This window comes from Sus scrofa, chromosome 11 (assembly GCF_054392235.1).
Source record: "Sus scrofa isolate SSC_HxYL_T2T_F1_AM1 chromosome 11, Sscrofa_HxYL_maternal_Yorkshire_Landrace_v2.0, whole genome shotgun sequence".
Lineage (NCBI taxonomy): Eukaryota > Metazoa > Chordata > Mammalia > Artiodactyla > Suidae > Sus > Sus scrofa.
Window position 1 is genome coordinate 38,813,246 of NC_139393.1, and position 21,448 is coordinate 38,834,693.

Consider the following 21,448-nt stretch of genomic DNA (forward strand, 5'->3'; position numbering starts at 1 on the left):
TTTGTGCCGTTTCGCAGCTAGGCCCTAGGTGGGTCCGTCCCTAGCTGGCTGTGGGTGGGTTGCCAGGGCCAGTGCACACAGGGCTTCTTCCTGCCAAATCAGCCTTCTCCGCGAAGGAGAACACGTTTGGAGTTGGTTTCAAGCTGCGGAGACCACCAACCAAGCAGCAGTGCCCACGGAGCCAGAGGCAGCCCAGACCCTCCTGGGCCCTATGGGGAGCCTAGGGCTAGGTGAGAACTAGGCAAGCGCTGCGATCCTGAGCCAAGCCGCCTTGGGGCTGAGCTTTGTTCCCCGAGCTCAGTTTCCCTTTGCAGAGTGCAGCTCCTAGGAGCGCGTTTTGTGCCGTTTCGCAGCTAGGCCCTAGGTGGGTCCCTCCCTAGCTGGCTATGGGTGGGTTGCCAGGGCCAGTGCACACAGGGCTTCTTCCTGCCAAATCAGCCTTCTCCGCGAAGGAGAACACGTTTGGAGTTGGTTTCAAGGTGCGGAGACCACCAGCCAAGCAGCAGTGCCCACGGAGCCAGAGGCAGCCCAGACCCTCCTTGGCCCTATGGGGAGCCTAGGGCTAGGTGAGAACTAGGCAAGCGCTGCGATCCTGAGCCAAGCCGCCTTGGGGCTGAGCTTTGTTCCCCGAGCACAGTTTCCCTTTGCAGAGTGCAGCTCCTAGGAGCGCGTTTTGTGCCGTTTCGCAGCTAGGCCCTAGGTGGGTCCCTCCCTAGCTGGCTATGGGTGGGTTGCCAGGGCCAGTGCACACAGGGCTTCTTCCTGCCAAATCAGCCTTCTCCGCGAAGGAGAACACGTTTGGAGTTGGTTTCACGGTGCGGAGACCACCAACCAAGCAGCAGTGCCCACGGAGCCAGAGGCAGCCCAGACCCTCCTGGGCCCTATGGGGAGCCTAGGGCTAGGTGAGAACTAGGCAAGCGCTGCGATCCTGAGCCAAGCCGCCTTGGGGCTGAGCTTTGTTCCCCGAGCACAGTTTCCCTTTGCAGAGTGCAGCTCCTAGGAGCGCGTTCTGTGCCCTTTCGCAGCTAGGCCCTAGGTGGGTCCCTCCCTAGCTGGCTATGGGTGGGTTGCCAGGGCCAGTGCACACAGGGCTTCTTCCTGCCAAATCAGCCTTCTCCGCGAAGGAGAACACGTTTGGAGTTGGTTTCAAGGTGCGGAGACCACCAGCCAAGCAGCAGTGCCCACGGAGCCAGAGGCAGCCCAGACCCTCCTTGGCCCTATGGGGAGCCTAGGGCTAGGTGAGAACTAGGCAAGCGCTGCGATCCTGAGCCAAGCCGCCTTGGGGCTGGGGTTTGTTCTCCGAGCACAGTTTCCCTTTGCAGAGTGCAGCTCCTAGGAGTGCGTTTTGTGCCGTTTCGCAGCTAGGCCCTAGGTGGGTCCGTCCCTAGCTGGCTATGGGTGGGTTGCCAGGGCCAGTGCACACAGGGCTTCTTCCTGCCAAATCAGCCTTCTCCGCGAAGGAGAACACGTTTGGAGTTGGTTTCAATGTGCGGAGACCACCAGCCAAGCAGCAGTGCCCACGGAGCCAGAGGCAGCCCAGACCCTCCTTGGCCCTATGGGGAGCCTAGGGCTAGGTGAGAACTAGGCAAGCGCTGCGATCCTGAGCCAAGCCGCCTTGGGGCTGAGGTTTGTTCCCCGAGCACAGTTTCCCTTTGCAGAGTGCAGCTCCTAGGAGCGCGTTTTGTGCCGTTTCGCAGCTAGGCCCTAGGTGGGTCCCTCCCTAGCTGGCTATGGGTGGGTTGCCAGGGCCAGTGCACACAGGGCTTCTTCCTGCCAAATCAGCCTTCTCCGCGATGGAGAACACGTTTGGAGTTGGTTTCACGGTGCGGAGACCACCAGCCAAGCAGCAGTGCCCACGGAGCCAGAGGCAGCCCAGACCCTCCTTGACCCTATGTGGAGCCTAGGGCTAGGTGAGAACTAGGCAAGCGCTGCGATCCTGAGCCAAGCCGCCTTGGGGCTGAGGTTTGTTCCCCGAGCACAGTTTCCCTTTGCAGAGTGCAGCTCCTAGGAGCGCGTTTTGTGCCGTTTCGCAGCTAGGCCCTAGGTGGGTCCCTCCCTAGCTGGCTATGGGTGGGTTGCCAGGGCCAGTGCACACAGGGCTTCTTCCTGCCAAATCAGCCTTCTCCGCGAAGGAGAACACGTTTGGAGTTGGTTTCAAGGTGCGGAGACCACCAACCAAGCAGCAGTGCCCACAGAGCCAGAGGCAGCCCAGACCCTCCTTGGCCCTATGGGGAGCCTAGGGCTAGGTGAGAACTAGGCAAGCGCTGCGATCCTGAGCCAAGCCGCCTTGGGGCTGAGCTTTGTTCCCCGAGCTCAGTTTCCCTTTGCAGAGTGCAGCTCCTAGGAGCGCGTTCTGTGCCGTTTCCCAGCTAGGCCCTAGGTGGGTCCCTCCCTAGCTGGCTATGGGTGGGTTGCCAGGGCCAGTGCACACAGGGCTTCTTCCTGCCAAATCAGCCTTCTCCGCGAAGGAGAACACGTTTGGAGTTGGTTTCACGGTGCGGAGACCACCAGCCAAGCAGCAGTGCCCACGGAGCCAGAGGCAGCCCAGACCCTCCTTGGCCCTATGGGGAGCCTAGGGCTAGGTGAGAACTAGGCAAGCGCTGCGATCCTGAGCCAAGCCGCCTTGGGGCTGAGCTTTGTTCCCCGAGCACAGTTTCCCTTTGCAGAGTGCAGCTCCTAGGAGCGCGTTTTGTGCCGTTTCGCAGCTAGGCCCTAGGTGGGTCCGTCCCTAGCTGGCTATGGGTGGGTTGCCAGGGCCAGTGCACACAGGGCTTCTTCCTGCCAAATCAGCCTTCTCCGCGAAGGAGAACACGTTTGGAGTTGGTTTCAAGGTGCGGAGACCACCAGCCAAGCAGCAGTGCCCACGGAGCCAGAGGCAGCCCAGACCCTCCTTGGCCCTATGGGGAGCCTAGGGCTAGGTGAGAACTAGGCAAGCGCTGCGATCCTGAGCCAAGCCGCCTTGGGGCTGAGCTTTGTTCCCCGAGCACAGTTTCCCTTTGCAGAGTGCAGCTCCTAGGAGCGCGTTTTGTGCCGTTTCGCAGCTAGGCCCTAGGTGGGTCCCTCCCTAGCTGGCTATGGGTGGGTTGCCAGGGCCAGTGCACACAGGGCTTCTTCCTGCCAAATCAGCCTTCTCCGCGAAGGAGAACACGTTTGGAGTTGGTTTCAAGGTGCGGAGACCACCAGCCAAGCAGCAGTGCCCACGGAGCCAGAGGCAGCCCAGACCCTCCTTGGCCCTATGGGGAGCCTAGGGCTAGGTGAGAACTAGGCAACCGCTGCGATCCTGAGCCAAGCCGCTTGGGGCTGAGCTTTGTTCCCCGAGCACAGTTTCCCTTTGCAGAGTGCAGCTCCTAGGAGCGCGTTTTGTGCCGTTTCGCAGCTAGGCCCTAGGTGGGTCCCTCCCTAGCTGGCTATGGGTGGGTTGCCAGGGCCAGTGCACACAGGGCTTCTACCTGCCAAATCAGCCTTCTCCGCGAAGGAGAACACGTTTGGAGTTGGTTTCAAGGTGCGGAGACCACCAGCCAAGCAGCAGTGCCCACGGAGCCAGAGGCAGCCCAGACCCTCCTTGGCCCTATGGGGAGCCTAGGGCTAGGTGAGAACTAGGCAAGCGCTGCGATCCTGAGCCAAGCCGCCTTGGGGCTGAGCTTTGTTCCCCGAGCTCAGTTTCCCTTTGCAGAGTGCAGCTCCTAGGAGCGCGTTCTGTGCCGTTTCGCAGCTAGGCCCTAGGTGGGTCCGTCCCTAGCTGGCTATGGGTGGGTTGCCAGGGCCAGTGCACACAGGGCTTCTTCCTGCCAAATCAGCCTTCTCCGCGAAGGAGAACACGTTTGGAGTTGGTTTCAAGGTGCGGAGACCACCAGCCAAGCAGCAGTGCCCACGGAGCCAGAGGCAGCCCAGACCCTCCTTGGCCCTATGGGGAGCCTAGGGCTAGGTGAGAACTAGGCAAGCGCTGCGATCCTGAGCCAAGCCGCCTTGGGGCTGAGCTTTGTTCCCCGAGCACAGTTTCCCTTTGCAGAGTGCAGCTCCTAGGAGCGCGTTTTGTGCCGTTTCGCAGCTAGGCCCTAGGTGGGTCCCTCCCTAGCTGGCTGTGGGTGGGTTGCCAGGGCCAGTGCACACAGGGCTTCTACCTGCCAAATCAGCCTTCTCCGCGAAGGAGAACACGTTTGGAGTTGGTTTCAAGGTGCGGAGACCACCAACCAAGCAGCAGTGCCCACGGATCCAGAGGCAGCCCAGACCCTCCTTGGCCCTATGGGGAGCCTAGGGCTAGGTGAGAACTAGGCAAGCGCTGCGATCCTGAGCCAAGCCGCCTTGGGGCTGAGCTTTGTTCCCCGAGCACAGTTTCCCTTTGCAGAGTGCAGCTCCTAGGAGCGCGTTTTGTGCCGTTTCGCAGCTAGGCCCTAGGTGGGTCCGTCCCTAGCTGGCTATGGGTGGGTTGCCAGGGCCAGTGCACACAGGGCTTCTTCCTGCCAAATCAGCCTTCTCCGCGAAGGAGAACACATTTGGAGTTGGTTTCAAGGTGCGGAGACCACCAGCCAAGCAGCAGTCCCCACGGAGCCAGAGGCAGCCCAGACCCTCCTTGGCCCTATGGGGAGCCTAGGGCTAGGTGAGAACTAGGCAAGCGCTGCGATCCTGAGCCAAGCCGCCTTGGGGCTGAGGTTTGTTCCCCGAGCACAGTTTCCCTTTGCAGAGTGCAGCTCCTAGGAGCGCGTTCTGTGCCGTTTCGCAGCTAGGCCCTAGGTGGGTCCGTCCCTAGCTGGCTATGGGTGGGTTGCCAGGGCCAGTGCACACAGGGCTTCTTCCTGCCAAATCAGCCTTCTCCGCGAAGGAGAACACGTTTGGAGTTGGTTTCAAGGTGCGGAGACCACCAGCCAAGCAGCAGTGCCCACGGAGCCAGAGGCAGCCCAGACCCTCCTTGGCCCTATGGGGAGCCTAGGGCTAGGTGAGAACTAGGCAAGCGCTGCGATCCTGAGCCAAGCCGCCTTGGGGCTGAGCTTTGTTCCCCGAGCACAGTTTCCCTTTGCAGAGTGCAGCTCCTAGGAGCGCGTTTTGTGCCGTTTCGCAGCTAGGCCCTAGGTGGGTCCCTCCCTAGCTGGCTGTGGGTGGGTTGCCAGGGCCAGTGCACACAGGGCTTCTACCTGCCAAATCAGCCTTCTCCGCGAAGGAGAACACGTTTGGAGTTGGTTTCAAGGTGCGGAGACCACCAACCAAGCAGCAGTGCCCACGGATCCAGAGGCAGCCCAGACCCTCCTTGGCCCTATGGGGAGCCTAGGGCTAGGTGAGAACTAGGCAAGCGCTGCGATCCTGAGCCAAGCCGCCTTGGGGCTGAGCTTTGTTCCCCGAGCACAGTTTCCCTTTGCAGAGTGCAGCTCCTAGGAGCGCGTTTTGTGCCGTTTCGCAGCTAGGCCCTAGGTGGGTCCGTCCCTAGCTGGCTGTGGGTGGGTTGCCAGGGCCAGTGCACACAGGGCTTCTTCCTGCCAAATCAGCCTTCTCCGCGAAGGAGAACACGTTTGGAGTTGGTTTCAAGCTGCAGAGACCACCAACCAAGCAGCAGTGCCCACGGAGCCAGAGGCAGCCCAGACCCTCCTTGGCCCTATGGGGCGCCTAGGGCTAGGTGAGAACTAGGCAAGCGCTGCGATCCTGAGCCAAGCCGCCTTGGGGCTGAGCTTTGTTCCCCGAGCTCAGTTTCCCTTTGCAGAGTGCAGCTCCTAGGAGCGCGTTTTGTGCCGTTTCGCAGCTAGGCCCTAGGTGGGTCCCTCCCTAGCTGGCTATGGGTGGGTTGCCAGGGCCAGTGCACACAGGGCTTCTTCCTGCCAAATCAGCCTTCTCCGCGAAGGAGAACACGTTTGGAGTTGGTTTCAAGGTGCGGAGACCACCAGCCAAGCAGCAGTGCCCACGGAGCCAGAGGCAGCCCAGACCCTCCTTGGCCCTATGGGGAGCCTAGCGCTAGGTGAGAACTAGGCAAGCGCTGCGATCCTGAGCCAAGCCGCCTTGGGGCTGAGCTTTGTTCCCCGAGCTCAGTTTCCCTTTGCAGAGTGCAGCTCCTAGGAGCGCGTTTTGTGCCCTTTCGCAGCTAGGCCCTAGGTGGGTCCGTCCCTAGCTGGCTATGGGTGGGTTGCCAGGGCCAGTGCACACAGGGCTTCTTCCTGCCAAATCAGCCTTCTCCGCGAAGGAGAACACGTTTGGAGTTGGTTTCAAGGTGCGGAGACCACCAGCCAAGCAGCAGTGCCCACGGAGCCAGAGGCAGCCCAGACCCTCCTTGGCCCTATGGGGAGCCTAGGGCTAGGTGAGAACTAGGCAAGCGCTGCGATCCTGAGCCAAGCCGCCTTGGGGCTGAGCTTTGTTCCCCGAGCACAGTTTCCCTTTGCAGAGTGCAGCTCCTAGGAGCGTGTTTTGTGCCGTTTCGCAGCTAGGCCCTAGGTGGGTCCGTCCCTAGCTGGCTATGGGTGGGTTGCCAGGGCCAGTGCACACAGGGCTTCTTCCTGCCAAATCAGCCTTCTCCGCGAAGGAGAACACGTTTGGAGTTGGTTTCAAGCTGCGGAGACCACCAGCCAAGCAGCAGTGCCCACGGAGCCAGAGGCAGCCCAGACCCTCCTGGGCCCTATGGGGAGCCTAGGGCTAGGTGAGAACTAGGCAAGCGCTGCGATCCTGAGCCAAGCCGCCTTGGGGCTGAGCTTTGTTCCCCGAGCTCAGTTTCCCTTTGCAGAGTGCAGCTCCTAGGAGCGCGTTTTGTGCCGTTTCGCAGCTAGGCCCTAGGTGGGTCCCTCCCTAGCTGGCTATGGGTGGGTTGCCAGGGCCAGTGCACACAGGGCTTCTTCCTGCCAAATCAGCCTTCTCCGCGAAGGAGAACACGTTTGGAGTTGGTTTCAAGGTGCGGAGACCACCAGCCAAGCAGCAGTGCCCACGGAGCCAGAGGCAGCCCAGACCCTCCTTGGCCCTATGGGGAGCCTAGGGCTAGGTGAGAACTAGGCAAGCGCTGCGATCCTGAGCCAAGCCGCCTTGGGGCTGAGCTTTGTTCCCCGAGCACAGTTTCCCTTTGCAGAGTGCAGCTCCTAGGAGCGCGTTTTGTGCCGTTTCGCAGCTAGGCCCTAGGTGGGTCCCTCCCTAGCTGGCTATGGGTGGGTTGCCAGGGCCAGTGCACACAGGGCTTCTTCCTGCCAAATCAGCCTTCTCCGCGAAGGAGAACACGTTTGGAGTTGGTTTCACGGTGCGGAGACCACCAGCCAAGCAGCAGTGCCCACGGAGCCAGAGGCAGCCCAGACCCTCCTTGACCCTATGTGGAGCCTAGGGCTAGGTGAGAACTAGGCAAGCGCTGCGATCCTGAGCCAAGCCGCCTTGGGGCTGAGGTTTGTTCCCCGAGCACAGTTTCCCTTTGCAGAGTGCAGCTCCTAGGAGCGCGTTTTGTGCCGTTTCGCAGCTAGGCCCTAGGTGGGTCCCTCCCTAGCTGGCTATGGGTGGGTTGCCAGGGCCAGTGCACACAGGGCTTCTTCCTGCCAAATCAGCCTTCTCCGCGAAGGAGAACACGTTTGGAGTTGGTTTCAAGGTGCGGAGACCACCAACCAAGCAGCAGTGCCCACAGAGCCAGAGGCAGCCCAGACCCTCCTTGGCCCTATGGGGAGCCTAGGGCTAGGTGAGAACTAGGCAAGCGCTGCGATCCTGAGCCAAGCCGCCTTGGGGCTGAGCTTTGTTCCCCGAGCTCAGTTTCCCTTTGCAGAGTGCAGCTCCTAGGAGCGCGTTCTGTGCCGTTTCCCAGCTAGGCCCTAGGTGGGTCCCTCCCTAGCTGGCTATGGGTGGGTTGCCAGGGCCAGTGCACACAGGGCTTCTTCCTGCCAAATCAGCCTTCTCCGCGAAGGAGAACACGTTTGGAGTTGGTTTCACGGTGCGGAGACCACCAGCCAAGCAGCAGTGCCCACGGAGCCAGAGGCAGCCCAGACCCTCCTTGGCCCTATGGGGAGCCTAGGGCTAGGTGAGAACTAGGCAAGCGCTGCGATCCTGAGCCAAGCCGCCTTGGGGCTGAGCTTTGTTCCCCGAGCACAGTTTCCCTTTGCAGAGTGCAGCTCCTAGGAGCGCGTTTTGTGCCGTTTCGCAGCTAGGCCCTAGGTGGGTCCGTCCCTAGCTGGCTATGGGTGGGTTGCCAGGGCCAGTGCACACAGGGCTTCTTCCTGCCAAATCAGCCTTCTCCGCGAAGGAGAACACGTTTGGAGTTGGTTTCAAGGTGCGGAGACCACCAGCCAAGCAGCAGTGCCCACGGAGCCAGAGGCAGCCCAGACCCTCCTTGGCCCTATGGGGAGCCTAGGGCTAGGTGAGAACTAGGCAAGCGCTGCGATCCTGAGCCAAGCCGCCTTGGGGCTGAGCTTTGTTCCCCGAGCACAGTTTCCCTTTGCAGAGTGCAGCTCCTAGGAGCGCGTTTTGTGCCGTTTCGCAGCTAGGCCCTAGGTGGGTCCCTCCCTAGCTGGCTATGGGTGGGTTGCCAGGGCCAGTGCACACAGGGCTTCTTCCTGCCAAATCAGCCTTCTCCGCGAAGGAGAACACGTTTGGAGTTGGTTTCAAGGTGCGGAGACCACCAGCCAAGCAGCAGTGCCCACGGAGCCAGAGGCAGCCCAGACCCTCCTTGGCCCTATGGGGAGCCTAGGGCTAGGTGAGAACTAGGCAAGCGCTGCGATCCTGAGCCAAGCCGCTTGGGGCTGAGCTTTGTTCCCCGAGCACAGTTTCCCTTTGCAGAGTGCAGCTCCTAGGAGCGCGTTTTGTGCCGTTTCGCAGCTAGGCCCTAGGTGGGTCCCTCCCTAGCTGGCTATGGGTGGGTTGCCAGGGCCAATGCACACAGGGCTTCTACCTGCCAAATCAGCCTTCTCCGCGAAGGAGAACACGTTTGGAGTTGGTTTCAAGGTGCGGAGACCACCAGCCAAGCAGCAGTGCCCACGGAGCCAGAGGCAGCCCAGACCCTCCTTGGCCCTATGGGGAGCCTAGGGCTAGGTGAGAACTAGGCAAGCGCTGCGATCCTGAGCCAAGCCGCCTTGGGGCTGAGCTTTGTTCCCCGAGCTCAGTTTCCCTTTGCAGAGTGCAGCTCCTAGGAGCGCGTTCTGTGCCGTTTCGCAGCTAGGCCCTAGGTGGGTCCGTCCCTAGCTGGCTATGGGTGGGTTGCCAGGGCCAGTGCACACAGGGCTTCTTCCTGCCAAATCAGCCTTCTCCGCGAAGGAGAACACGTTTGGAGTTGGTTTCAAGGTGCGGAGACCACCAGCCAAGCAGCAGTGCCCACGGAGCCAGAGGCAGCCCAGACCCTCCTTGGCCCTATGGGGAGCCTAGGGCTAGGTGAGAACTAGGCAAGCGCTGCGATCCTGAGCCAAGCCGCCTTGGGGCTGAGCTTTGTTCCCCGAGCACAGTTTCCCTTTGCAGAGTGCAGCTCCTAGGAGCGCGTTTTGTGCCGTTTCGCAGCTAGGCCCTAGGTGGGTCCCTCCCTAGCTGGCTGTGGGTGGGTTGCCAGGGCCAGTGCACACAGGGCTTCTACCTGCCAAATCAGCCTTCTCCGCGAAGGAGAACACGTTTGGAGTTGGTTTCAAGGTGCGGAGACCACCAACCAAGCAGCAGTGCCCACGGATCCAGAGGCAGCCCAGACCCTCCTTGGCCCTATGGGGAGCCTAGGGCTAGGTGAGAACTAGGCAAGCGCTGCGATCCTGAGCCAAGCCGCCTTGGGGCTGAGCTTTGTTCCCCGAGCACAGTTTCCCTTTGCAGAGTGCAGCTCCTAGGAGCGCGTTTTGTGCCGTTTCGCAGCTAGGCCCTAGGTGGGTCCGTCCCTAGCTGGCTATGGGTGGGTTGCCAGGGCCAGTGCACACAGGGCTTCTTCCTGCCAAATCAGCCTTCTCCGCGAAGGAGAACACATTTGGAGTTGGTTTCAAGGTGCGGAGACCACCAGCCAAGCAGCAGTCCCCACGGAGCCAGAGGCAGCCCAGACCCTCCTTGGCCCTATGGGGAGCCTAGGGCTAGGTGAGAACTAGGCAAGCGCTGCGATCCTGAGCCAAGCCGCCTTGGGGCTGAGGTTTGTTCCCCGAGCACAGTTTCCCTTTGCAGAGTGCAGCTCCTAGGAGCGCGTTCTGTGCCGTTTCGCAGCTAGGCCCTAGGTGGGTCCGTCCCTAGCTGGCTATGGGTGGGTTGCCAGGGCCAGTGCACACAGGGCTTCTTCCTGCCAAATCAGCCTTCTCCGCGAAGGAGAACACGTTTGGAGTTGGTTTCAAGGTGCGGAGACCACCAGCCAAGCAGCAGTGCCCACGGAGCCAGAGGCAGCCCAGACCCTCCTTGGCCCTATGGGGAGCCTAGGGCTAGGTGAGAAGTAGGCAAGCGCTGCGATCCTGAGCCAAGCCGCCTTGGGGCTGAGGTTTGTTCCCCGAGCACAGTTTCCCTTTGCAGAGTGCAGCTCCTAGGAGCGCGTTTTGTGCCGTTTCGCAGCTAGGCCCTAGGTGGGTCCCTCCCTAGCTGGCTGTGGGTGGGTTGCCAGGGCCAGTGCACACAGGGCTTCTACCTGCCAAATCAGCCTTCTCCGCGAAGGAGAACACGTTTGGAGTTGGTTTCAAGGTGCGGAGACCACCAACCAAGCAGCAGTGCCCACGGATCCAGAGGCAGCCCAGACCCTCCTTGGCCCTATGGGGAGCCTAGGGCTAGGTGAGAACTAGGCAAGCGCTGCGATCCTGAGCCAAGCCGCCTTGGGGCTGAGCTTTGTTCCCCGAGCACAGTTTCCCTTTGCAGAGTGCAGCTCCTAGGAGCGCGTTTTGTGCCGTTTCGCAGCTAGGCCCTAGGTGGGTCCGTCCCTAGCTGGCTATGGGTGGGTTGCCAGGGCCAGTGCACACAGGGCTTCTTCCTGCCAAATCAGCCTTCTCCGCGAAGGAGAACACATTTGGAGTTGGTTTCAAGGTGCGGAGACCACCAGCCAAGCAGCAGTCCCCACGGAGCCAGAGGCAGCCCAGACCCTCCTTGGCCCTATGGGGAGCCTAGGGCTAGGTGAGAACTAGGCAAGCGCTGCGATCCTGAGCCAAGCCGCCTTGGGGCTGAGCTTTGTTCCCCGAGCACAGTTTCCCTTTGCAGAGTGCAGCTCCTAGGAGCGCGTTCTGTGCCGTTTCGCAGCTAGGCCCTAGGTGGGTCCGTCCCTAGCTGGCTATGGGTGGGTTGCCAGGGCCAGTGCACACAGGGCTTCTTCCTGCCAAATCAGCCTTCTCCGCGAAGGAGAACACGTTTGGAGTTGGTTTCAAGGTGCGGAGACCACCAGCCAAGCAGCAGTGCCCACGGAGCCAGAGGCAGCCCAGACCCTCCTTGGCCCTATGGGGAGCCTAGCGCTAGGTGAGAACTAGGCAAGCGCTGCGATCCTGAGCCAAGCCGCCTTGGGGCTGAGCTTTGTTCCCCGAGCTCAGTTTCCCTTTGCAGAGTGCAGCTCCTAGGAGCGCGTTCTGTGCCGTTTCGCAGCTAGGCCCTAGGTGGGTCCGTCCCTAGCTGGCTATGGGTGGGTTGCCAGGGCCAGTGCACACAGGGCTTCTTCCTGCCAAATCAGCCTTCTCCGCGAAGGAGAACACGTTTGGAGTTGGTTTCAAGGTGCGGAGACCACCAGCCAAGCAGCAGTGCCCACGGAGCCAGAGGCAGCCCAGACCCTCCTTGGCCCTATGGGGAGCCTAGGGCTAGGTGAGAACTAGGCAAGCGCTGCGATCCTGAGCCAAGCCGCCTTGGGGCTGAGCTTTGTTCCCCGAGCACAGTTTCCCTTTGCAGAGTGCAGCTCCTAGGAGCGTGTTTTGTGCCGTTTCGCAGCTAGGCCCTAGGTGGGTCCGTCCCTAGCTGGCTGTGGGTGGGTTGCCAGGGCCAGTGCACACAGGGCTTCTTCCTGCCAAATCAGCCTTCTCCGCGAAGGAGAACACGTTTGGAGTTGGTTTCAAGCTGCGGAGACCACCAACCAAGCAGCAGTGCCCACGGAGCCAGAGGCAGCCCAGACCCTCCTGGGCCCTATGGGGAGCCTAGGGCTAGGTGAGAACTAGGCAAGCGCTGCGATCCTGAGCCAAGCCGCCTTGGGGCTGAGCTTTGTTCCCCGAGCTCAGTTTCCCTTTGCAGAGTGCAGCTCCTAGGAGCGCGTTTTGTGCCGTTTCGCAGCTAGGCCCTAGGTGGGTCCCTCCCTAGCTGGCTATGGGTGGGTTGCCAGGGCCAGTGCACACAGGGCTTCTTCCTGCCAAATCAGCCTTCTCCGCGAAGGAGAACACGTTTGGAGTTGGTTTCAAGGTGCGGAGACCACCAGCCAAGCAGCAGTGCCCACGGAGCCAGAGGCAGCCCAGACCCTCCTTGGCCCTATGGGGAGCCTAGGGCTAGGTGAGAACTAGGCAAGCGCTGCGATCCTGAGCCAAGCCGCCTTGGGGCTGAGCTTTGTTCCCCGAGCACAGTTTCCCTTTGCAGAGTGCAGCTCCTAGGAGCGCGTTTTGTGCCGTTTCGCAGCTAGGCCCTAGGTGGGTCCCTCCCTAGCTGGCTATGGGTGGGTTGCCAGGGCCAGTGCACACAGGGCTTCTTCCTGCCAAATCAGCCTTCTCCGCGAAGGAGAACACGTTTGGAGTTGGTTTCACGGTGCGGAGACCACCAACCAAGCAGCAGTGCCCACGGAGCCAGAGGCAGCCCAGACCCTCCTGGGCCCTATGGGGAGCCTAGGGCTAGGTGAGAACTAGGCAAGCGCTGCGATCCTGAGCCAAGCCGCCTTGGGGCTGAGCTTTGTTCCCCGAGCACAGTTTCCCTTTGCAGAGTGCAGCTCCTAGGAGCGCGTTCTGTGCCCTTTCGCAGCTAGGCCCTAGGTGGGTCCCTCCCTAGCTGGCTATGGGTGGGTTGCCAGGGCCAGTGCACACAGGGCTTCTTCCTGCCAAATCAGCCTTCTCCGCGAAGGAGAACACGTTTGGAGTTGGTTTCAAGGTGCGGAGACCACCAGCCAAGCAGCAGTGCCCACGGAGCCAGAGGCAGCCCAGACCCTCCTTGGCCCTATGGGGAGCCTAGGGCTAGGTGAGAACTAGGCAAGCGCTGCGATCCTGAGCCAAGCCGCCTTGGGGCTGGGGTTTGTTCTCCGAGCACAGTTTCCCTTTGCAGAGTGCAGCTCCTAGGAGTGCGTTTTGTGCCGTTTCGCAGCTAGGCCCTAGGTGGGTCCGTCCCTAGCTGGCTATGGGTGGGTTGCCAGGGCCAGTGCACACAGGGCTTCTTCCTGCCAAATCAGCCTTCTCCGCGAAGGAGAACACGTTTGGAGTTGGTTTCAATGTGCGGAGACCACCAGCCAAGCAGCAGTGCCCACGGAGCCAGAGGCAGCCCAGACCCTCCTTGGCCCTATGGGGAGCCTAGGGCTAGGTGAGAACTAGGCAAGCGCTGCGATCCTGAGCCAAGCCGCCTTGGGGCTGAGGTTTGTTCCCCGAGCACAGTTTCCCTTTGCAGAGTGCAGCTCCTAGGAGCGCGTTTTGTGCCGTTTCGCAGCTAGGCCCTAGGTGGGTCCCTCCCTAGCTGGCTATGGGTGGGTTGCCAGGGCCAGTGCACACAGGGCTTCTTCCTGCCAAATCAGCCTTCTCCGCGAAGGAGAACACGTTTGGAGTTGGTTTCAAGCTGCGGAGACCACCAACCAAGCAGCAGTGCCCACGGAGCCAGAGGCAGCCCAGACCCTCCTTGACCCTATGTGGAGCCTAGGGCTAGGTGAGAACTAGGCAAGCGCTGCGATCCTGAGCCAAGCCGCCTTGGGGCTGAGCTTTGTTCCCCGAGCACAGTTTCCCTTTGCAGAGTGCAGCTCCTAGGAGCGCGTTTTGTGCCGTTTCGCAGCTAGGCCCTAGGTGGGTCCCTCCCTAGCTGGCTATGGGTGGGTTGCCAGGGCCAGTGCACACAGGGCTTCTTCCTGCCAAATCAGCCTTCTCCGCGAAGGAGAACACGTTTGGAGTTGGTTTCAAGGTGCGGAGACCACCAACCAAGCAGCAGTGCCCACAGAGCCAGAGGCAGCCCAGACCCTCCTTGGCCCTATGGGGAGCCTAGGGCTAGGTGAGAACTAGGCAAGCGCTGCGATCCTGAGCCAAGCCGCCTTGGGGCTGAGCTTTGTTCCCCGAGCTCAGTTTCCCTTTGCAGAGTGCAGCTCCTAGGAGCGCGTTCTGTGCCGTTTCCCAGCTAGGCCCTAGGTGGGTCCCTCCCTAGCTGGCTATGGGTGGGTTGCCAGGGCCAGTGCACACAGGGCTTCTTCCTGCCAAATCAGCCTTCTCCGCGAAGGAGAACACGTTTGGAGTTGGTTTCACGGTGCGGAGACCACCAGCCAAGCAGCAGTGCCCACGGAGCCAGAGGCAGCCCAGACCCTCCTTGGCCCTATGGGGAGCCTAGGGCTAGGTGAGAACTAGGCAAGCGCTGCGATCCTGAGCCAAGCCGCCTTGGGGCTGAGCTTTGTTCCCCGAGCACAGTTTCCCTTTGCAGAGTGCAGCTCCTAGGAGCGCGTTTTGTGCCGTTTCGCAGCTAGGCCCTAGGTGGGTCCGTCCCTAGCTGGCTATGGGTGGGTTGCCAGGGCCAGTGCACACAGGGCTTCTTCCTGCCAAATCAGCCTTCTCCGCGAAGGAGAACACGTTTGGAGTTGGTTTCAAGGTGCGGAGACCACCAGCCAAGCAGCAGTGCCCACGGAGCCAGAGGCAGCCCAGACCCTCCTTGGCCCTATGGGGAGCCTAGGGCTAGGTGAGAACTAGGCAAGCGCTGCGATCCTGAGCCAAGCCGCCTTGGGGCTGAGCTTTGTTCCCCGAGCACAGTTTCCCTTTGCAGAGTGCAGCTCCTAGGAGCGCGTTTTGTGCCATTTCGCAGCTAGGCCCTAGGTGGGTCCCTCCCTAGCTGGCTATGGGTGGGTTGCCAGGGCCAGTGCACACAGGGCTTCTTCCTGCCAAATCAGCCTTCTCCGCGAAGGAGAACACGTTTGGAGTTGGTTTCAAGGTGCGGAGACCACCAGCCAAGCAGCAGTGCCCACGGAGCCAGAGGCAGCCCAGACCCTCCTTGGCCCTATGGGGAGCCTAGGGCTAGGTGAGAACTAGGCAAGCGCTGCGATCCTGAGCCAAGCCGCTTGGGGCTGAGCTTTGTTCCCCGAGCACAGTTTCCCTTTGCAGAGTGCAGCTCCTAGGAGCGCGTTTTGTGCCGTTTCGCAGCTAGGCCCTAGGTGGGTCCCTCCCTAGCTGGCTATGGGTGGGTTGCCAGGGCCAATGCACACAGGGCTTCTACCTGCCAAATCAGCCTTCTCCGCGAAGGAGAACACGTTTGGAGTTGGTTTCAAGGTGCGGAGACCACCAGCCAAGCAGCAGTGCCCACGGAGCCAGAGGCAGCCCAGACCCTCCTTGGCCCTATGGGGAGCCTAGGGCTAGGTGAGAACTAGGCAAGCGCTGCGATCCTGAGCCAAGCCGCCTTGGGGCTGAGCTTTGTTCCCCGAGCTCAGTTTCCCTTTGCAGAGTGCAGCTCCTAGGAGCGCGTTCTGTGCCGTTTCGCAGCTAGGCCCTAGGTGGGTCCGTCCCTAGCTGGCTATGGGTGGGTTGCCAGGGCCAGTGCACACAGGGCTTCTTCCTGCCAAATCAGCCTTCTCCGCGAAGGAGAACACGTTTGGAGTTGGTTTCAAGGTGCGGAGACCACCAGCCAAGCAGCAGTGCCCACGGAGCCAGAGGCAGCCCAGACCCTCCTTGGCCCTATGGGGAGCCTAGGGCTAGGTGAGAACTAGGCAAGCGCTGCGATCCTGAGCCAAGCCGCCTTGGGGCTGAGCTTTGTTCCCCGAGCACAGTTTCCCTTTGCAGAGTGCAGCTCCTAGGAGCGCGTTTTGTGCCGTTTCGCAGCTAGGCCCTAGGTGGGTCCCTCCCTAGCTGGCTGTGGGTGGGTTGCCAGGGCCAGTGCACACAGGGCTTCTACCTGCCAAATCAGCCTTCTCCGCGAAGGAGAACACGTTTGGAGTTGGTTTCAAGGTGCGGAGACCACCAACCAAGCAGCAGTGCCCACGGATCCAGAGGCAGCCCAGACCCTCCTTGGCCCTATGGGGAGCCTAGGGCTAGGTGAGAACTAGGCAAGCGCTGCGATCCTGAGCCAAGCCGCCTTGGGGCTGAGCTTTGTTCCCCGAGCACAGTTTCCCTTTGCAGAGTGCAGCTCCTAGGAGCGCGTTTTGTGCCGTTTCGCAGCTAGGCCCTAGGTGGGTCCGTCCCTAGCTGGCTATGGGTGGGTTGCCAGGGCCAGTGCACACAGGGCTTCTTCCTGCCAAATCAGCCTTCTCCGCGAAGGAGAACACATTTGGAGTTGGTTTCAAGGTGCGGAGACCACCAGCCAAGCAGCAGTCCCCACGGAGCCAGAGGCAGCCCAGACCCTCCTTGGCCCTATGGGGAGCCTAGGGCTAGGTGAGAACTAGGCAAGCGCTGCGATCCTGAGCCAAGCCGCCTTGGGGCTGAGGTTTGTTCCCCGAGCACAGTTTCCCTTTGCAGAGTGCAGCTCCTAGGAGCGCGTTCTGTGCCGTTTCGCAGCTAGGCCCTAGGTGGGTCCGTCCCTAGCTGGCTATGGGTGGGTTGCCAGGGCCAGTGCACACAGGGCTTCTTCCTGCCAAATCAGCCTTCTCCGCGAAGGAGAACACGTTTGGAGTTGGTTTCAAGGTGCGGAGACCACCAGCCAAGCAGCAGTGCCCACGGAGCCAGAGGCAGCCCAGACCCTCCTTGGCCCTATGGGGAGCCTAGGGCTAGGTGAGAACTAGGCAAGCGCTGCGATCCTGAGCCAAGCCGCCTTGGGGCTGAGCTTTGTTCCCCGAGCACAGTTTCCCTTTGCAGAGTGCAGCTCCTAGGAGCGCGTTTTGTGCCGTTTCGCAGCTAGGCCCTAGGTGGGTCCCTCCCTAGCTGGCTGTGGGTGGGTTGCCAGGGCCAGTGCACACAGGGCTTCTACCTGCCAAATCAGCCTTCTCCGCGAAGGAGAACACGTTTGGAGTTGGTTTCAAGGTGCGGAGACCACCAACCAAGCAGCAGTGCCCACGGATCCAGAGGCAGCCCAGACCCTCCTTGGCCCTATGGGGAGCCTAGGGCTAGGTGAGAACTAGGCAAGCGCTGCGATCCTGAGCCAAGCCGCCTTGGGGCTGAGCTTTGTTCCCCGAGCACAGTTTCCCTTTGCAGAGTGCAGCTCCTAGGAGCGCGTTTTGTGCCGTTTCGCAGCTAGGCCCTAGGTGGGTCCCTCCCTAGCTGGCTGTGGGTGGGTTGCCAGGGCCAGTGCACACAGGGCTTCTACCTGCCAAATCAGCCTTCTCCGCGAAGGAGAACACGTTTGGAGTTGGTTTCAAGGTGCGGAGACCACCAGCCAAGCAGCAGTGCCCACGGAGCCAGAGGCAGCCCAGACCCTCCTTGGCCCTATGGGGAGCCTAGGGCTAGGTGAGAACTAGGCAAGCGCTGCGATCCTGAGCCAAGCCGCCTTGGGGCTGGGGTTTGTTCTCCGAGCACAGTTTCCCTTTGCAGAGTGCAGCTCCTAGGAGTGCGTTTTGTGCCGTTTCGCAGCTAGGCCCTAGGTGGGTCCGTCCCTAGCTGGCTATGGGTGGGTTGCCAGGGCCAGTGCACACAGGGCTTCTTCCTGCCAAATCAGCCTTCTCCGCGAAGGAGAACACGTTTGGAGTTGGTTTCAATGTGCGGAGACCACCAGCCAAGCAGCAGTGCCCACGGAGCCAGAGGCAGCCCAGACCCTCCTGGGCCCTATGGGGAGCCTAGGGCTAGGTGAGAACTAGGCAAGCGCTGCGATCCTGAGCCAAGCCGCCTTGGGGCTGAGGTTTGTTCCCCGAGCACAGTTTCCCTTTGCAGAGTGCAGCTCCTAGGAGCGCGTTTTGTGCCGTTTCGCAGCTAGGCCCTAGGTGGGTCCCTCCCTAGCTGGCTATGGGTGGGTTGCCAGGGCCAGTGCACACAGGGCTTCTTCCTGCCAAATCAGCCTTCTCCGCGATGGAGAACACGTTTGGAGTTGGTTTCACGGTGCGGAGACCACCAGCCAAGCAGCAGTGCCCACGGAGCCAGAGGCAGCCCAGACCCTCCTTGACCCTATGTGGAGCCTAGGGCTAGGTGAGAACTAGGCAAGCGCTGCGATCCTGAGCCAAGCCGCCTTGGGGCTGAGGTTTGTTCCCCGAGCTCAGTTTCCCTTTGCAGAGTGCAGCTCCTAGGAGCGCGTTTTGTGCCGTTTCGCAGCTAGGCCCTAGGTGGGTCCCTCCCTAGCTGGCTATGGGTGGGTTGCCAGGGCCAGTGCACACAGGGCTTCTTCCTGCCAAATCAGCCTTCTCCGCGAAGGAGAACACGTTTGGAGTTGGTTTCAAGGTGCGGAGACCACCAACCAAGCAGCAGTGCCCACAGAGCCAGAGGCAGCCCAGACCCTCCTTGGCCCTATGGGGAGCCTAGGGCTAGGTGAGAACTAGGCAAGCGCTGCGATCCTGAGCCAAGCCGCCTTAGGGCTGAGCTTTGTTCCCCGAGCTCAGTTTCCCTTTGCAGAGTGCAGCTCCTAGGAGCGCGTTCTGTGCCGTTTCCCAGCTAGGCCCTAGGTGGGTCCCTCCCTAGCTGGCTATGGGTGGGTTGCCAGGGCCAGTGCACACAGGGCTTCTTCCTGCCAAATCAGCCTTCTCCGCGAAGGAGAACACGTTTGGAGTTGGTTTCACGGTGCGGAGACCACCAGCCAAGCAGCAATGCCCACGGAGCCAGAGGCAGCCCAGACCCTCCTTGGCCCTATGGGGAGCCTAGGGCTAGGTGAGAACTAGGCAAGCGCTGCGATCCTGAGCCAAGCCGCCTTGGGGCTGAGCTTTGTTCCCCGAGCACAGTTTCCCTTTGCAGAGTGCAGCTCCTAGGAGCGCGTTTTGTGCCGTTTCGCAGCTAGGCCCTAGGTGGGTCCGTCCCTAGCTGGCTATGGGTGGGTTGCCAGGGCCAGTGCACACAGGGCTTCTTCCTGCCAAATCAGCCTTCTCCGCGAAGGAGAACACGTTTGGAGTTGGTTTCAAGGTGCGGAGACCACCAGCCAAGCAGCAGTGCCCACGGAGCCAGAGGCAGCCCAGACCCTCCTTGGCCCTATGGGGAGCCTAGGGCTAGGTGAGAACTAGGCAAGCGCTGCGATCCTGAGCCAAGCCGCCTTGGGGCTGAGCTTTGTTCCCCGAGCACAGTTTCCCTTTGCAGAGTGCAGCTCCTAGGAGCGCGTTTTGTGCCGTTTCGCAGCTAGGCCCTAGGTGGGTCCCTCCCTAGCTGGCTATGGGTGGGTTGCCAGGGCCAGTGCACACAGGGCTTCTTCCTGCCAAATCAGCCTTCTCCGCGAAGGAGAACACGTTTGGAGTTGGTTTCAAGGTGCGGAGACCACCAGCCAAGCAGCAGTGCCCACGGAGCCAGAGGCAGCCCAGACCCTCCTTGGCCCTATGGGGAGCCTAGGGCTAGGTGAGAACTAGGCAAGCGCTGCGATCCTGAGCCAAGCCGCTTGGGACTGAGCTTTGTTCCCCGAGCACAGTTTCCCTTTGCAGAGTGCAGCTCCTAGGAGCGCGTTTTGTGCCGTTTCGCAGCTAGGCCCTAGGTGGGTCCCTCCCTAGCTGGCTATGGGTGGGTTGCCAGGGCCAATGCACACAGGGCTTCTACCTGCCAAATCAGCCTTCTCCGCGAAGGAGAACACGTTTGGAGTTGGTTTCAAGGTGCGGAGACCACCAGCCAAGCAGCAGTGCCCACGGAGCCAGAGGCAGCCCAGACCCTCCTTGGCCCTATGGGGAGCCTAGGGCTAGGTGAGAACTAGGCAAGCGCTGCGATCCTGAGCCAAGCCGCCTTGGGGCTGAGCTTTGTTCCCCGAGCTCAGTTTCCCTTTGCAGAGTGCAGCTCCTAGGAGCGCGTTCTGTGCCGTTTCGCAGCTAGGCCCTAGGTGGGTCCGTCCCTAGCTGGCTATGGGTGGGTTGCCAGGGCCAGTGCACACAGGGCTTCTTCCTGCCAAATCAGCCTTCTCCGCGAAGGAGAACACGTTTGGAGTTGGTTTCAAGGTGCGGAGACCACCAGCCAAGCAGCAGTGCCCACGGAGCCAGAGGCAGCCCAGACCCTCCTTGACCCTATGTGGAGCCTAGGGCTAGGTGAGAACTAGGCAAGCGCTGCGATCCTGAGCCAAGCCGCCTTGGGGCTGAGCTTTGTTCCCCGAGCTCAGTTTCCCTTTGCAGAGTGCAGCTCCTAGGAGCGCGTTTTGTGCCGTTTCGCAGCTAGGACCTAGGTGGGTCCCTCCCTAGCTGGCTGTGGGTGGGTTGCCAGGGCCAGTGCACACAGGGCTTCTTCCTGCCAAATCAGCCTTCTCCGCGAAGGAGAACACGTTTGGAGTTGGTTTCAAGCTGCGGAGACCACCAACCAAGCAGCAGTGCCCACGGAGCCAGAGGCAGCCCAGACCCTCCTTGACCCTATGGGGAGCCTAGGGCTAGGTGAGAACTAGGCAAGCGCTGCGATCCTGAGCCAAGCCGCCTTGGGGCTGAGCTTTGTTCCCCGAGCTCAGTTTCCCTTTGCAGAGTGCAGCTCCTAGGAGCGCGTTTTGTGCCATTTCGCAGCTAGGCCCTAGGTGGGTCCCTCCCTAGCTGGCTATGGGTGGGTTGCCAGGGCCAGTGCACACAGGGCTTCTTCCTGCCAAATCAGCCTTCTCCGCGAAGGAGAACACGTTTGGAGTTGGTTTCACGGTGCGGAGACCACCAGCCAAGCAGCAGTGCCCACGGAGCCAGAGGCAGCCCAGACCCTCCTTGGCCCTATGGGGAGCCTAGGGCTAGGTGAGAACTAGGCAAGCGCTGCGATCCTGAGCCAAGCCGCCTTGGGGCTGAGGTTTGTTCCCCGAGCACAGTTTCCCTTTGCAGAGTGCAGCTCCTAGGAGCGCGTTTTGTGCCGTTTCGCAGCTAGGCCCTAGGTGGGTCCCTCCCTAGCTGGCTATGGGTGGGTTGCCAGGGCCAGTGCACACAGGGCTTCTTCCTGCCAAATCAGCCTTCTCCGCGAAGGAGAACACGTTTGGAGTTGGTTTCAAGGTGCGGAGACCACCAGCCAAGCAGCAGTGCCCACGGAGCCAGAGGCAGCCCAGACCCTCCTTGGCCCTATGGGGAGCCTAGGGCTAGGTGAGAACTAGGCAAGCGCTGCGATCCTGAGCCAAGCCGCCTTGGGGCTGAGCTTTGTTCCCCGAGCACAGTTTCCCTTTGCAGAGTGCAGCTCCTAGGAGCGCGTTTTGTGCCGTTTCGCAGCTAGGCCCTAGGTGGGTCCCTCCCTAGCTGGCTGTGGGTGGGTTGCCAGGGCCAGTGCACACAGGGCTTCTTCCTGCCAAATCAGCCTTCTCCGCGAAGGAGAACACGTTTGGAGTTGGTTTCAAGCTGCGGAGACCACCAACCAAGCAGCAGTGCCCACGGAGCCAGAGGCAGCCCAGACCCTCCTTGGCCCTATGGGGAGCCTAGGGCTAGGTGAGAACTAGGCAAGCGCTGCGATCCTGAGCCAAGCCGCCTTGGGGCTGAGGT